At 44.6% G+C, this 16,539-nt stretch overlaps 1 long non-coding RNA gene across 3 annotated transcripts in view; it reads left to right on the forward strand.

Moving 5' to 3' along the window:
* Positions 1-16,539, forward strand: part of LOC137541491 (uncharacterized) — a 224,988-nt gene that overhangs the window by 41,051 nt on the left and 167,398 nt on the right. The window lies entirely within an intron of this gene.

Here is a 16,539-nt window from a genome sequence, read left to right on the forward strand (position 1 = left end):
AACTTTCTTACTATTTAACTCTTGCAGCCTATTCCTGCTGGAAATCTGGCATGCAGCTCTAAAGACCAGACGGAAGCCCATAGAAAGGGGACTCTCGGGCAATGTTTTAGGAAAAAAAAAAAAAAAAAAAGGGAGGGTCATTGGGTGTTGCAAATGCAAAATTGTATTCCATTTCAGCCCCTCTTGACCTAATAACACTGAAGATTGGCGTTCTCAAGAAAGTTCCTGACATCGTTGGCATTCACACTCTTCATGAAGATATTCTGATGACAGAAGTCATTGGGCTTGGTTCGCAGCGGCACTGACTGTTGGCGCGGTCGGTTTCGCGTTGCTTGCGCGTTTTCGCACGCGGGTGCGAATTTTCACGCGGGATCGATATCGTTTTCGCGTGGGGACGTTGTCGTTTCGCGCGGGGGCGGCCGTGCTGGCGGTTGGCGCTCTTTGGTGAATCAGGCCCATTGTCTGAATAAAGGGCATTCTAGAAGATCTCCTTCCTCAAGATTGATTCGTCATTCTAGATCCAGGTCGACTCGGCATACTCCGCCTCCACTGATCTCCAACCACTCGACAGGAAAATCAGCTTACTGGAAGTGTGGAAAAATGACGATGCCGGATAAGACTTGTGCGAATTGTTGTACTGAAAATTCTGAAGACAAATCTGAAGACTCCTTTTTAGATTGTTACATATTTATGAAGCAAGCAGTAAGAGGGGAAATGCGTTCCCAAGCGCCAGTTGCAGTTCTGTCAACTTCACAGAATGACAGATCTTTCCAAGTCAAATCTATTCAAGAGGTTGTCTCTGAAGCAGAAGGTAATGGTATTTTCCACTAAAGAACCTTTTTACAGTGGAAAGAACCAGAAGATCCTTCCATAGATGTAGGTAAATATTATCCACATCTTACCGAGGTTGGTCTTGCCGTTCCTTTAATGAAATAAATTATAAGGATGATTCTTGAAGAAACGAACAAAGTCGATAATAAACAGGAGGGAAATCTGAAGATATTCCTCAAGATAGAAGACTCAAGTAACAAAGATTTGTACAGATAAATCCGTTCCAGCAAAGATTCAGGAATTTTTGTTCCTATAAACCAGATAAGAATAAAAAAAAAAAAAAAAAAAAAAAAAAAATTTGCAAATTTCTCAGTCAGCCCTCTCTAGGGCAATCAAGATTGCTCCAGCTAATCGACAAACCCAAGGAAAGTCCTTTTGGGCCCTCCATCCATCCACACTTCTGGAGGCGGGTTTCAAGCCATCTCTGACGGTTATTGGTGGAGATTTAAATCACTCTGCAAGATATGTTTATGCCTACCCGGAGAGAGAAGTCTGTCGTCTTCAATATGCCAATTAATAGTGCAAGATGCAGTACTGGAGGTACCTTGCTCACAGAGAGTCAAAGGGATGTACTATCCTCTGTTGTTTGGCAAGAAAACAGAAGTTTGGCAACCTGTCTTAGATCTGGGATATTTTAAACAAGTACACACTGCTTCCAAAATACAAGATTGAATCTCTTCAATCCATTATCCTGACAGTCCAATAAAACTATTTTCTAGTTCCAATAAACTTAAAAGATATGTATGTATTCCCACACATCCTTAGTATCAACAGTTTGTTTGGTTTGCAATTAAAGACATTCATCTTTCAGCAAGGAAGTGTCTTCAAGTCTTGGGAATGTTAGCAGCTACAATAATGATGAAGTGGCCACACTGGCACATGATGCATTTTTGAACTCCCTTTCTTATATTAGTGGGGCAGAGTGTCTCTACAACAGAAAATGGTGATTTCTCACATCAATGAAGAATTCTCTTATCTGGTGTTGCAATCAGGATTATTTACTCAATGGATTCTGATTCTGTCTCAATTGACTTATGTTTCAGGGATGCTGGTCTATTGGGAGGGGGTGCATGGTGCCAAGACCAGGTGGTTCAGTCCAGATGGCCATGTCACCCCTTAACAAACAATTCAAATCCTTTGGAATTAAGATCCGCCTGTTTAGCCTTTAAAAGCTTTTGCACATCTTCTAGTAGGGAAAACCGAGTGCAACACAACAGTCAATTATACCACAATTTTTCTCCCGAATTTATTGTCAAGCAGCAGTGGGAATACATGCTCTATCCCAGTCTTGGCCGCCTCCTGTTCGGTACTATTTTTCTCCAGTACCAATAGTCTTTCGGTTTCTGAAGAAATTTAAGAAGGAGAAATCAAAACTTCTTTCAATAATTCTATACTGGCTGTACAGACTGTGGTTTCCACTTCTTCCTCTCCAATTATCTCAGACGGAGCAAATGTTTCTCTCGGTCTGTACGAAACTGTTGTCTGAGCCATGGTTATTTCAATCAGCACCTCACAAATTTTGTCTGGTAGCCTGTATATTTAAGGGGAGAGGTTAACTAAGTTGGGATGTTCCAAGACAGCAAGTAAAGTATGAACAAATGTGGTATGCCAGAAAGTCTGGAACCGGTTTCAAGACTTTGTTTCTGGAGACAATTTTGATCCATTCTCCCCATCAGTAAATAATACTTTAAACTTTCTTCAGGTGGGATTTGTCCTTGGTTTTAGCTACAATACCTTGAAGGTCCAGGTGACGGCACTGTTCTCATTTTAAAAAAACTGGAGACAAGTGGGCCTTAAATCCATTGCAGCAATTCTTAAAGGCAGCTCTTAAAATGAAACCTCCTAGAAGAAATGTATATCCCAAATGGGATTTAATGTTGCTGTTGGATTAACTTAGTTTTTCCTCCGTTTTATCCTATGGAAGGCTGTCTCATGTCAATAATATCTGCTAGAAGAATGTCAGAATTGCATGCTCTAGGTTGTGAAGATCTAATCTTTTATCATGATCAAGCTAGCCTAACACCAGTGATGAACTTTTTTACCCAAAGTGGTATCAGTGCTCTACCTAGATAATGATTGTCTTTGTCAAAGAAAAAAGGGTAAAATCCAATCTGCCTCTAATACATCCTCTGGATGTGTCATGCTCTTTTAAAAGATATCTGCAGATCACAGAATCTTTCAGACAGTCAACCCATCTCCTGTTAGTTTCTTCTGGTTACAGGAAAGGTTAAGAAACCCCTTATAGGATGTTAACGGCTTGGATTCGGGAATTCACCTGCTGTGTGTAAGGCTAAGGTCTACCTGGCCAGACATTAGCTCACTTAACCAGAAGTATAACTTCATCGTGAGCATTTCTTGCCGGTGTGTCTACAGCCACAATCTTTAAAGCTGCATGGTCCTCGACATATACTTTTGTTGAATATTAGAGTTGACCCTTCAGTCCTTAGCTCTTCAAATGTGGGAAAATCAATTAATTTCTGATCCTACTAATGTTAAAAAATAGTGTTACTTTACCCTCCCTGTTTGTTCTTGCTAGTTAAATCCCATAGTATGCTGCCATGGAAGCACCAGGGAAACAGGAAAATTAATACTTACCTATCGGAAATTTTCCTTTCCTGGTGCATTTCCATGGCAGCATACGAACCCACCCTCAAAACGGGGAGGACTATAGTTACTAGAATACTGGTGGGTGATACTCTCAACAAATTTATAGTTATGGTGTCCAATAGGGTTCAGGGGCGGGGCCACTACCCATAGTATGCTGCCATGGAAATGCACCAGGAAAGGAAAATTTCCGATAGGTAAGTATTAATTTTCCTGTATAAAATGTAGATTTATCCCAGAGTAAGGGCTATCGGTAGCGTAATCACAAACGCTAAACATTTTTAGCAGCAATTGTTCTAAGCAATTCCAGGCATGTGCCTAGCGATTCTCTATCTATGCCTAGTGGTGTTTGGAGCATTTTGGCGTAGAGATTTTTTATTTTTATAAAGTTTTTGCAAAAAAAAAAAAAAAACGCTTAGAAAACGCTCTGTACTGGCATTTTTTACAGCAATTTTCCACTCTCCTACACTTTACATTGAGGCTGAATCGCCTCAGAAATGCTGCAGGACCCACGTTTGCGTTTTGGAAAAAATCACATCACATTTAAAAAGCGCTCAGAAGCGGATTTGTTGAGCACTGGCCCTCTAATGCACTGTAAATGACTTTTTTCCTATGTTGCCGTCGTGTGCAATAGGCAGTAAAAAACTGACAGATCTGAGATCTAAACTAGTCAATCTCCTCATGGGAGATTCTCAGGTATTTATTTAAAAAATCACTCACTAAACAGCAGTTGTCGAGTCCAACTGCTAAAATAGTGTGCAAGCGAGTAGGCAGGCTGGTCGATATCTTGGTATAGACTTTTGTAAAGAATACAGGAAATTCTGAGAATCTTCCATGAGATGGACTAGTCCAAAGCTTATTAGGTTTTCACTACCTATTGTAAGCATAAGGAAAATAGGAAAAAGGTAATTTATAGTTCATACACTGGGATTTTATAAGTATGTACTGTATTTTAGATTTTAGACATTTTTGTGGTGGTGGTCCTTTAAAATGGCCCCTTACTGTGTAATGAGCCCCTCTGTCCCTGTGGGTGTGACCCGCCCAGTGTAACATATACAATGATGTCATTTCCTTTCGGGTTTGTGATTTCACTCACAGAGGTTGACGCTCACTGAAGCCTTTCAGACTTCCATGCGGTATTCAGCATAGCGGCTTCCCTCTGAGGGGGTTCTGCGAGCGGATTGGCCAGCCGGGCCGCGCCCCTCTCCGCGGCCTGGCCGCTATCAGCCTAATAACCTCTGACAGCTGACGGAAAGGAAAGTCCACGTTTCTGGTAAAGAGATGCAGTGGTAAGAATTTGGCCGCTACGAGCGTAAACTTGTGATGAATGGCGCCGCTGCCTCCCGCTGGCAGCAAAGTCCACAATTTATTTAAACGCTTCTAATTGTTCCAGCGGTTCTCAATGCCAGTTTTATCCTGTGTTAATGAAGCTGATCGCCTCAGTGTAAAAAGCCGAAATTTAAGTAATCGATGACCTCACGGTGGACTGTTTACTCCTCTCAGTGCGCCATACAGTTTAATTTATTCAAGGCATTTTTTATGTTATCCTAACCGAATCCCTGAAGGCTGCCCTGTGCTGAAGAGACTGGCGGAGAATGACAGAATCCAGGCCGGTCATTACATTCTCTGTGCCAGTATATGCCTATAAGCACAGAGGTGAAAAATTAATCATCAGTTTCCTGGCATTGTCCTCCGCCAATCCCCCTTATCCAAACCCTAACCACTCTGCCTGCCTTGTTGCTCCAAACCCTAACCTCTCTGCCTGCACTGATACTCCAATCCCTAAACTCTCTGCCTGCCCTGATACTCCAATCCCTAACCACTATGCCCGCCCTGATACTCGTAACCCTAACCTCTCTGCCTGCCCTGATACTCCAAACCCTAACCTCTCTGCCTGCCCTGATACTCTAAACCCTAACCTCTATGCCTGCCCTGATACTCCAATCCCTAACCCCTCTGCCTGCCCTGATACTCCAATCCTTAACCTCTCTGCCTGCCCTGATACTCCAATCCCTAACCCCTCTGCCTGCCCTGATACTCCAATCCTTAACCCCTCTGCCTGCCCTGATACTCCAATCCTTAACCCCTCTGCCTGCCCTGATACTCCAATCCTTAACCCCTCTGCCTGCCCTGATACTCCAATCCTTAACCTCTCTGCCTGCCCTGATACTCCAATCCCTAACCTCTCTGCCTGCACTGATACTCCAATCCCTAACCTCTCTGCCTGCCCTTATCCAAACCCTAACCTTTCTGCCTGGCCTGATACTCCAATCCCTAATCTCTCTGCCTGCCCTGATACTCCAAACCCTAACCTATCTGCCTGCCCTGATACTCCATACCCTAACTTCTCTGCCTGCCCTGATACTCCATACCCTAACTTCTCTGCCTGCCCTGATACTCCATACCCTAACTTCTCTGCCTGCCCTGATACTCCAATCCCTAACCTCTGCCTGCCCTGATACTCCAATCCCTAACCTCTGCCTGCCCTGATACTCGGGCTAGTTCTAGTGCTGGGTAGCTCAGGGCTGCCCTACAGTCGCCATAAACTTACATGACTTTCGGTCCGCCACATGTAGCCGCAGAGGTCGTGCGGCAACGTCCGTATACGCTCGTGGTATATTCTTGGCTTTTGGCGCACGACACCGTGTGCTGCATAAAAGCACCCATAACCTTTCATTAGCATAGTGGTGAGGTGCAGTAAATTGACCCACCGCACCAGTGTGCAAGGCCCCTCGGGATTAGTGGGCATAGTTAGATGACGTTTGGGTAGCGAAAGCGACCATCAAAGCAGGCGCCATTCACCACAAAAATATCTGAAGTGTGAGGGATATGCAAGCTGACCTATTTATTTCGTTTTAAACAATACTGGTTGCCTGGCTGCCCTGCTGATCCTCTGCCTCTAATACTATTAGCCATAGCCCCTGAACAAGCATGCAGCAGATCAGGAGTTTCAGACTCTAAAGTCAGATCTGACAAGATTAGCTGCATGCTTGTTTCTGGGGTTATTCAGACACTACTGCGGCCAAATAGATCAGGAGCACTGCCAGGCAAGTGGTATTGCTTAAATTGGAAATCAATGGGCAGCCTCCATATACCTCTCACCAGGGATGGACTCAAATTCGAATTCGGGTGAATCCGGATAGTTGCTATCCGGATTTCACCCAGAGACCTGGGGGAGGGAGGGGGGGTCAAGCTTACCTGTCTGACGTCTTCTTCGGTCCGTCTACTGTACACTTCCTCCTTCAACCGGGAAGAAGGAAGTGTTTGTAATCACGTGACCGCCGCGTGGACCGCATCATGGGAGGCGCTGAGGGATGGACCGAAGAAGATGTCAGATAGGTAAGACCCCCCCCCTCGCACAGGTATCTGGGTGAAATCCGGATCGCAACTCTCCGGATTCAACCGAATTTGAATTTGAGACCATCCCTGCCTCTCACTTCAGGTGTAAACACAGTCCCCTACTTACAAACCACTTGAGTTACATAATTTCAGAGATACAAATGAAGTGGTCTTTTTGTACAAAATATACAATACTGCTTTCTTATTACATATTGTTGGTATTAAATGTTACAGTGTTGTATAAACTGTTATCAAAACACTTTAAAAGTACATTCAAAACAACCAAAAAACATAATGTATACCATGGGCTCGATTCACAAAGCGGTGCTAACCCAGTTAGAGTCTTTAGGCGTGATAACCATTGCACCACGCTGGTGAAAAGCCAGTTTAGGTGTGATAAGTTTAGGTGTGATAAGTTTAGGTGGGATAAGTTTAGGCATGCTAAGTTTAGATAAGTGTAGATAGCGTGCAAAGTCCCACACGCAAAGCAGCGCCATTAAACTCTATGTGAAGTGCACCAGACTTTGCTAGCGCAAAACTTTTGATCAGCTGTGCACTGCGGTGCTAACGCAGTTGGTGCTTAAACTTATCATGCCTAAACTTATCACACCTAAACTTATCACGCCTAAACGTATCACACCTAAACTTATCACACCTAAACTTATCATGCCTAAACTGAGTTTAGGCGTGATAAAGGACTTTTCACCAGCGTGCTAACTGTTAGCACCGCTTTGTGAATCAGGCTCCATATGTCCAAATCCAGAGTTGTCTGAAAGTAAATCATTTACCCACGTTTCCCCATGTCTAAAGAGACTCAGAGACTAACTATACTCAAGCTCTGATACTTACCCTGGGCTTCCTTCCGCCACATAAACACAAGTCCCACGCCGTCCTCTCGCGGCCTGCCGTTCAGCCGCGGTGAGCCGTGGTAACAGGCTCAGTCGATGTCAGTCAGGGTCTACTGCGAATGTGCAGACCTCCCACGCATGCGCAATAGACCCAGACTGACGTCACTGAGCCTGATACCGGGGCCCACCGCGGCTAAACGGCAGACCGCAGGAGGACGGCGTGGGACTTGGACGTGTTTATGGGGCGGGAGGAAGCCCAGGGTAAGTATCAGAGCTTGAGTTTAGTTAGTCTCTGAGTCTCTTTAACACATGACTCAACTTACACACAAATTCAAGTTACAAACATTCTCCCGGTACGGAACCTCTTTGTAAATAGGGGACTGCCTGTGCTTTAACATTGGCATGAGACATACCATTATTGCACACTTTCTATTGCCATTAAGGGCTCATTCACACTAGGAATCGCAAAACGCTAGCGATTACCGCCAGCGTTTTGCGTGCGTGATTTTTTTGCGATTAAATGCGGAAACATCACTGGACAAATTAGCGGTTTGGGGAGCGATCGCAATTAGCGGTTCTATATATGCTTATTGCGATCGCTCCAGAATCGCCGGCAAACCGCTGTAGGTAACGCGTTTGTGATTAGCGATAATTGTAAAACGCCTGCGATCGTGGCAGTGAGAACACTGCTATAGCCTAGGACTAACGTTTTTAGAATACGCTAGCGGTTTGCGGGAACCGCACATTTCCCACTTAGGTGTGAACTAAAACGTTTTCTATGCCAGGATAATGTCTGTATCTTTGTGCCCCCGGCTGTATAGCCAGCAGTCATCATGACACATCGCGTCCAGCTCTCGTACAATCGCTCATTGCCCCGGATTGCACAACCTCCAACCGACTCTCTCCTCTGCCTGCTGGCAACAAAAACAGGATTTAATAGCCCTCTAAATTTGCAATTAACTTTTTCATTTTGCGTCTGTCATAAAGGAACAAAAACCTCCGCTTACGGGCGAGAGGGGAGGGCGAGGGAGAAAAAAAAGGCTAAGAAGGCTTATTTATTAATTTGCAGGAAGTTATAAGAGAATGGCTCCCCCGCTGCTGGGACAAATTGCTGCAGAGGCTCTGCTGAGCGGACTGGGCCCGACGCCTCTCCCAGCATGCCCCAGGGCTTCAATTAGCTCTTGGCCTGTCCGAAATAAAAACAATTCAGCCCTTTTTCTCATTAAAACATGAAAGAGCTTCTTTTCAGACTGCAGCTGTAAATTTCACTGTGGTGAAGATGGCGCTGGGCTGATTAGCAAAGACAATGGCATCGCCTCATATGGAGCTGTTTAGGCCTGAAGAAAAGCCTCTTTGGCTTGTTAAATTGCAGCCGGCGAGCGTATAATGGGAGATTGATTAGGGTTAATAGACTTATTTTTACAGGTCACAGAGCGATGGGTTGCTGAGCCTTACAGTTCATATTATTGGCAGTTATAAATCAGGCCTCTCATATGTAATTGAGACTTACTTACTCTCCAATGACTGGCAACAATCTGCTTTTGTCGCAGTCACCCCCTGCCGACCGGCAGCTTTTCTGACACCTGTACAATGCTGAGTAACACGGGGGCAGGATGTTATTTCACTCTGTAGGGAAATGAGTGTGAGCAATCAATGACGGCAGATTTCAGCCTGTGACAGCGGCAGTAGCGCTTCATGTGGGTAATAATCGGGAGAGGTTCCCTCTAGGGGTGGCCTGTGTGACAGCCTGGTACAGCCAGCATATCTGCTGAACGACTGGGCCAGACCTCACATGTCTCAGTCAGGAGAACGTCAATGTTGCATGTTTTGGGTGCGGTTTTTTTTGTGCACCTGTCACTTTTGCACTTTACGTTAAAGGGAACCAGAGACGAAGCACCCTTGTGTATTTTACCATATATATCAGTAGGAACATTAGAGAAAACACTTACCATGCTCTCTATTTCATCCTCACTGCTAAAAGTGTCTGTTATCAGCTGTGATAAGAATCCCGGACTGAGCATTCAGTGTGGCTTTGCATGGAATAATTATAGCTGAGTCATTATAGCAGAGCCACAAGGGGGCAGGCTTGGGCTTGAAAAGACACCAGAGAAGACAGACTCAGCTATAATCTTTCCATAGCAAAGCCAGACTGAGCGCTCAGTTGGGGATTCTTATTAGAGGTGATAACAGTCAGATTAAACAGAGAGCAATGAAACAAAGAGCAGATTAGGCGTTTACTGTCATGTTCCCACTGATTTATAAGGTAAAATACAAGAGGGTGCTTCATCTCTGGTTCTCTTTAAGCACTTCAGAACCATAGGCTTACACCCCCCTAGTGACCAGGCTGTTTTTCACTAATTAGGCCACTGCAGCTTTAAGGGCTTGCTGCAGGGCTGTACAACGCAGCACACAAGTGACCCCCCCCTTTTCTGCCCACTAACAGTGATTTCTGTTGGTGGGCTGTGATAGCTCTCAGGATGTTTATTTATGTTTGTACAAATATTTATTTGTTTATTTTTTAAATAAATGTTGCTATTTTTTTTATTATGGTTTTGTATGCCTGTCCTCCCTCCCCCCTGCTACCCAATGACAGCAATCTGCTGTCATAGGCTTCGGCCTATGAGAGCTGATCGCTTTTGTGCTGCAAAAGAGGACAGCTGAGTGACACGGCTGTACCAGTACAGTGCTGCCGTAGATCGCAGCGATGTACAGTGTAAATAGACAGGTGATTGCCACTGGGAGAGTGATGACATTCAAGCGGAGATGCATGCGCATCGGAGCGCGCGTTCCTGAATACTCCTATTCTGAATACAAACCTATTTGGCCAAATAAAATGATTCTAATACGAAAGATGCATGATAAGAGCCTTGTACACCGTCACTTCAGTGCCACTGGTGACATTTTTACTGCTGGCAGGTGATGTCACTGGAAGGAGATGCTGCTTGCATTTTTTTGGCATTTGGAAACAGTTGTTATTTTCCACAATGCAACAAGGCCCCCACAGTGTGATGTCAGCACCATGGCCCTTACATCACACTGTGGGAAGGGTTTTACCACAATATTAGCCATACAGAGCCCCCTGATGATCCGTTTGAGAAAAGGAAAATATTTCTCATGGTAAAGGGGGTATCAGCTACTGATTGCGATGAAGTACAATTCTTGGTTACGGTTTCTCTTTAAATACTATACATCCTCCTACTAGTGGAAACTCAGAAGAAGGGAGAAGTAATTGGGGTTTGGAAATTGTCAGATCCGCGAATTACCCGGGTGTGGACTATAGCCTTACTGCTATAACTGCGCCAAGCTACGGCGCTACATGAAGCAGAGCAGGGCACCAAAAGGCCCTATTCCTATGCTAAACACTGCAGAAGCGGCGGTTGCACTAACCGCACCTAGGGGTGAGTTTCTTGTTATGGAAATACTGTCTATTCTGACATATAAGACTTTTTAACCCTTGAAAATCATCTGAAAAGTCAGGGGTCGTCTTATACGCCGGGTGTCATTGATGCCGGGTGACACGCCCTATCCTGTTACCGCCTCTCAGATCTCGCTGCTGAGGACTGAAGTGAAGCGGCGCAGGCGCACATGTGCGAGATCTGAGAGGCAGAGAAGGAGGTAAATAGCATACAAGGGCGGGGCCAGACAGGTGAAAGAGTCAATCGCCTGTATAGTGTTATCTACTGGGTACCACATGCAGTACAGCACCAGTATCTGTTCATACATTGCACCAGTATATGATCTTTTTAATTTTTATTTGGTGTGCGTTGCAAGAGGGGTAGTCTTATATGGCGAGTACATCCCAAACTCTATATTTTAACTGGAAAAGTTGGGCGGTCGTCTTATACGCCCAGTCGTCTTATACGCCGGAATATACGGTAATTCTTTTTAGTAGGTGTAAATTATATTTTTAGTTATGGGGCTTTGAGAACCTCAACTGCACTGCTCTGAGTTTTTCTGTAACTGCATCTATGGGGTGATTTACTAAAAGAGGGATACAATCAACTCTGATCTTGCTCCAGCTTTTTCCTCTGCCACACGTTGGATGTTTGGAGTGAACAGAGGTTTGCTATATTTGTCTTTTAATGAATGGCCACATCAGATAAGGTGCAGCCTGTACAGGCATCATAGGAAAATCCCTAGCCATGCTTTCAGTTGTACAGCCTGTGGACCTCCACTAGAAGAAGACTCCACATGCAGGGGGACCACAAACAGAAGCTTTCTCCCCGCTCTCCCATCCCCAGCAAACACACGACAGCAGAGGAATTTGCATGTTAATGGCTTGGCTGTGTGTTCGGTATTAATGAAAGCACGTTATCGGTGGATTATGCAGCCAGCCTTGCCTGTCCGTATGGGAATCTGGGGGTGGTTTTTCTTCTCTTTGGGCTGGTGCACACCAGAGCGGTTCTGAACGCTTTTTAAAACGCTTGCAGGGGGAAAACCGCTTGGCTAATGAAAGTGAATGGGATGGTGCACACCAGAGCGGCTCGTTTTTTCCCTAAACGCAAACCGGGGTCTTGCAGCATCTTTTAGATTTCTGAGGTGTTTCTACCTCAATGTTAAAGAGGAACTCCAGCCTAAACAAACATACTGTCATTAAGTTACATTAGTTATGTTAATTAAAATAGATAGGTAATATAATCTCTTACCCACACTGTTTAAAAAGAACAGGCAAATGTTTGATTTCATGAGGGCAGCCATCTTTTTCATGGGGCAGCCATCTTTTTGGTTGAAAGGAGGTGACAGGGAGCATGAGACACAGTTCCAACTGTCCTGTGTCCTGAGCACCTCTCCCAGTTGCTAGGCAACTGGAACAACAACATAGGAAATCCCATCATGCTCTGCGCAGCATCAGGGAAAAAAAGCCCGGGCTTTTTTCTTTCATGGGTGGAGCTTAGCTAAAATGCAGCTTAAAATGATGCTTTGGTAAGAATAACAAAGTTCTGATGCTGTGAAACTTAAAGAAACACCAAGCCTTTTCAGTTCTGCTGAGTAGATTTTTAGTCCGGAGGTTCACTGTAAAATATAGGAACGTGGAAAACCGCTCTGAAAAATGCTAGATCAGAGCGGTTTTCCAGGCGTTTTTGTTACAGAAGCTGTTCAGTAACAGCTGTACTGTAACAATATTTGTAATCTGCTACAAACAAAACGCTCCAAAAAACGCTAGGCATGTTTAGAAAACCTCTCTTAACATGCCTAGAATCGCTCTTAAAATCTGCTTCGAAAACCGCTAGCGTTTTGCAGATCTGCTGGAGGTTTTTGGTGTGCACTGGGCCTATAACAGGCTGGAGTGATCTGCTATTGCGCATTTTCCTCCTGCCGTCAGACGGACGTGGCTGGAAGGCGTCATGTGCTCGTGACCGGGAGTGGAGAACTTCCTTCTCAGCACTTTCTGGAAGAATGTGGTGCGTTCATAGTTCACCTGCAAACACGCAATTAACTCAGGGTGATCAGGGCTGTGGAGTCGGAGTCGAGGAATTAGAGTTGGAGCAATTGGGTAATAATCTAAGGAGTCGGAGTTGGATGATTTTTGTACCCACTCCACAGCCCTGTCTGTGATTCCATCCTCTCCTAATAATTGTACAAATGACAGAACTAACCCTCAGGAACCTCAGGATAAAAATCAGTGACAAAGTGCCACCTTTTCTGTATTAGCTCATTATGTTTTCTCTCTGCTTCTCTCTGGTGTTATTGGATATTGGTGTACAGAGCACTGAAAGCTTCCGATAGAGCTTGATAAACAGCCCATAGGCATTCGAGTCCAGTCAATCATGCAAGAAGCTGCTGTTCGCGCCGCTACCTTCCTAGTGCTTGGTCCTCTCAGCATCAGGACCAAACTATTCAAATAAAGGGAGCTGCCAGCACCATGACAAAAATAGGTTTGTTCTAAGGACATCATCAGGAGACCACAAGCTCCACCCAGTGGCCAGTGTCGAGATTATTCACATAGCTGGGTAACGACGGCTTGATAATCTTGGCACAGAACGTTTGCAGTGCTAAGCTGTTACATATTATTATTATTATTATTATTATTATTTAGTATTTATATAGCGCCGACATATTACGCAGCGCTGTACAGTGTATATATATATATATATATATTGTCACTAACTGTCCCTCAAAGGAGCTCACAATCTAATCCCTACCATTGCCATATGTCTATATTATGAAGTGTAAGTACTGTAGTCTAGGGACAATTTTAGAGGGAGCCAATTAACTTGTCTGTATGTTTTTCGGAATGTGGGAGGAAACCGGAGTGCCCGGAGGAAACCCACGCAGACACGGAGAGAACATACAAACTCTTTGCAGATAGTGCCCTGGCTGGGATTTGAACCAGGGACCCAGCGCTGCATAGTAGCTAGTTTGGTTGAAAAAAGACATCCGTCCATCAAGTTCATCCAGAAAGTGTAAAAAAAAAAATCACTGTTCTGAACCTGTACATATCCCTGTTGATCCAGAGTAAGACAAAAACCCATGGGCCAATTAGCCCTAATAGGGAAAAATTCCTTCCTGACTCCAGATGGCAGTCAGATAAATCCCTGGATCAACATCACTGGGAATTGCCAAGTAATTATAGCCATAGATTAGAGATGTCGCGAACCCTTCGCTTTTCGGTTCGCGAACTTTCGCGGAAGGTTCGGTTCGCGTGAACTTTCGCGAACCGCAATAGACTTCAATGTTCAGCGCTGCGTAATATGTTGGTGCTTTATAAATACAATAAATAAATGGGGAGGCGAACTTAAAAATTTTGAAAAATTTCTGCTGACTGGAAAAGTGATAGAAAAAATGTTTCAAGGGGTCTAATACCTGGAGGAAGACATGGTTGAGTGAAATACACATCAAAAGTCCCAGAAAAAAATCTGGATTTAATACAAAGCAGTGTTTTAAGGTCAGAAATCTCATTGAATGTTCAATTGCAGGCCTACACTGCTTTATGACATCAGGAATCCCTCACTCCCTCCTCCCTTACTCCCTCCTCCAATTGTAGTATTTCAAAAGCCAGCTTACATACCGTGGCTGGGAATTGAACCCAGGTCTGAGTGTGTGGTAGGTATCTCACTTCACCACTATACCACCACCAACACTACATGCTGAAGCCAGCCTAGCATGTACCATTATGATCAATCCAAGAGAAAAATGAGCTTGTTTAAGGATTTGTAGCATGTCAAAAGCCAACTCACATTGGCCGGGAATAGAACCCAAATATAGTATTTATCACTGGGGAAGGGAAGCGGTTATCATAGGCTAATCTGGTAATTTCGGCACACAATGCACAGCGCTGGACTTGGGCGCCGGCTATAATGTTAATTACGTCTTTTGCTACACAGCCCGAATCACGTTTATAGCGTTATAATCACTGTAATTTGGGGGATTGGCAATAGCCAGACCCTGAATCACGCGTCCTAAGGTGAATAAGCATACCCCGAGATGACCTTGTGCAGGGAGAGTTGTCCTTCAATGAATACAAGGAGATATAAATGCAAAGTGATTTTATTGTCCAGAAACCAAGAGAAATAGTGCATAAACTTTTCAATGCAAGAAGTATGTAAAATACACAATGGGCTTGATTCACAAAGCAGTGCTAACTGTTAGCACGCTTGTGAAAAGCCCCCTTGTGATAATATCAACTCGCGCGCAAAGTCCCGCATAATGTCGCACCCCATGCATCAGATGCGATGTTAAAATCTTATTGTCAAAACGGTGCTAACCTACTTAGCACCCTGCTTATCACGCCCAAAGGTGCTAAGTAGGTTAGCACGGCTTTGTGAATCAAGCCCAATCAGTGAAAAAATCTTTCCATGTGTATAGTGAACACACTAGCGGCAACATCGTTGACTTGTTTCGGATCATAGTGACCCTTCTTCAGGCCTTTATGCACAAAGTGTACATCTGCACAGCAAAAGCTGATGTCATGCAGTACAATCCATCTGGACAACGATAAAGCCAGGAAATGCTACCCTCAAGATGTCTAAAGCAGGAGGACCAGGGAGCTCAGCTCTCCCTTCCCCCAAAGGACTGGTGGCGATATAACACGTACGCCATCATAGGGTTTGGGGGAAGGGGAGTATGCTTGGTTTTGGGAGGAGAATTCAGCGAGTCTTAGGAGGCGACAAGCATCATTGCATTATTGTTGGCGCTGGCAATTCAGCTGCTGGGTAACAAGCTCGTGTCAGTTATTGGCGTTGAGCTGCCATAGGCAACTTTGCCAGTTTACTACATGGACATGCCACCATGCATACTTATGAAATCGCTGCCGGGAGACTTGGGCGCAGGATACAGCCGGTATATGGCTGATCCTGCTGCTGCACGAGTCCCGGCGGCGTTAATTACTATTCCCCCTCCAGGTCCACGTGGATGGTGGGGAATAATGTAATTCAGCTTCCAGCTATTACTGGCGGCCGAATTACAGTGTTTCAAAAGTAACTTTAGCTCTGTCTTCAGACGGCGCCAAAGTTACTCACTGTGCACCGCTATAGCCGTAATTCACATTATGGCCTATGGTGGCGCCAGCTGCTCCCAAATCTCCTGCACTGTTATTACAGCGCTCGTGCCGCCATGAACCCTTTACAGACCATCAAATCCAGCAGCGGGTCCATAGACAGTCAGACTCCACCCCTTAATATACACAGAGGGGAGCGGCTCAAGCACCAGAATATCGGAAGGGGGAAGTCATGTTTTCTGACGTGTCTGTCAGTCTCCCCATATATTACATAGGCTGGGGGTGTCTGAACCACCTGCAGGAGGACTGTGCCTCAAATGTGTTATGTCATTATCTCATATCAGTGAATAGCCTGACCTCTTGTTTCATTTGTTTCTACTTACAGAGGAACTTCAGCCTAAACAAACATACTGTCATTAAGTTACATTAGTTATGTTAATTAAAATAGATAGGTAATATAATCTCTTACCCACCCTGTTT

The sequence above is a fragment of the Hyperolius riggenbachi genome, chromosome 12, assembly GCF_040937935.1.
Source record: "Hyperolius riggenbachi isolate aHypRig1 chromosome 12, aHypRig1.pri, whole genome shotgun sequence".
Lineage (NCBI taxonomy): Eukaryota > Metazoa > Chordata > Amphibia > Anura > Hyperoliidae > Hyperolius > Hyperolius riggenbachi.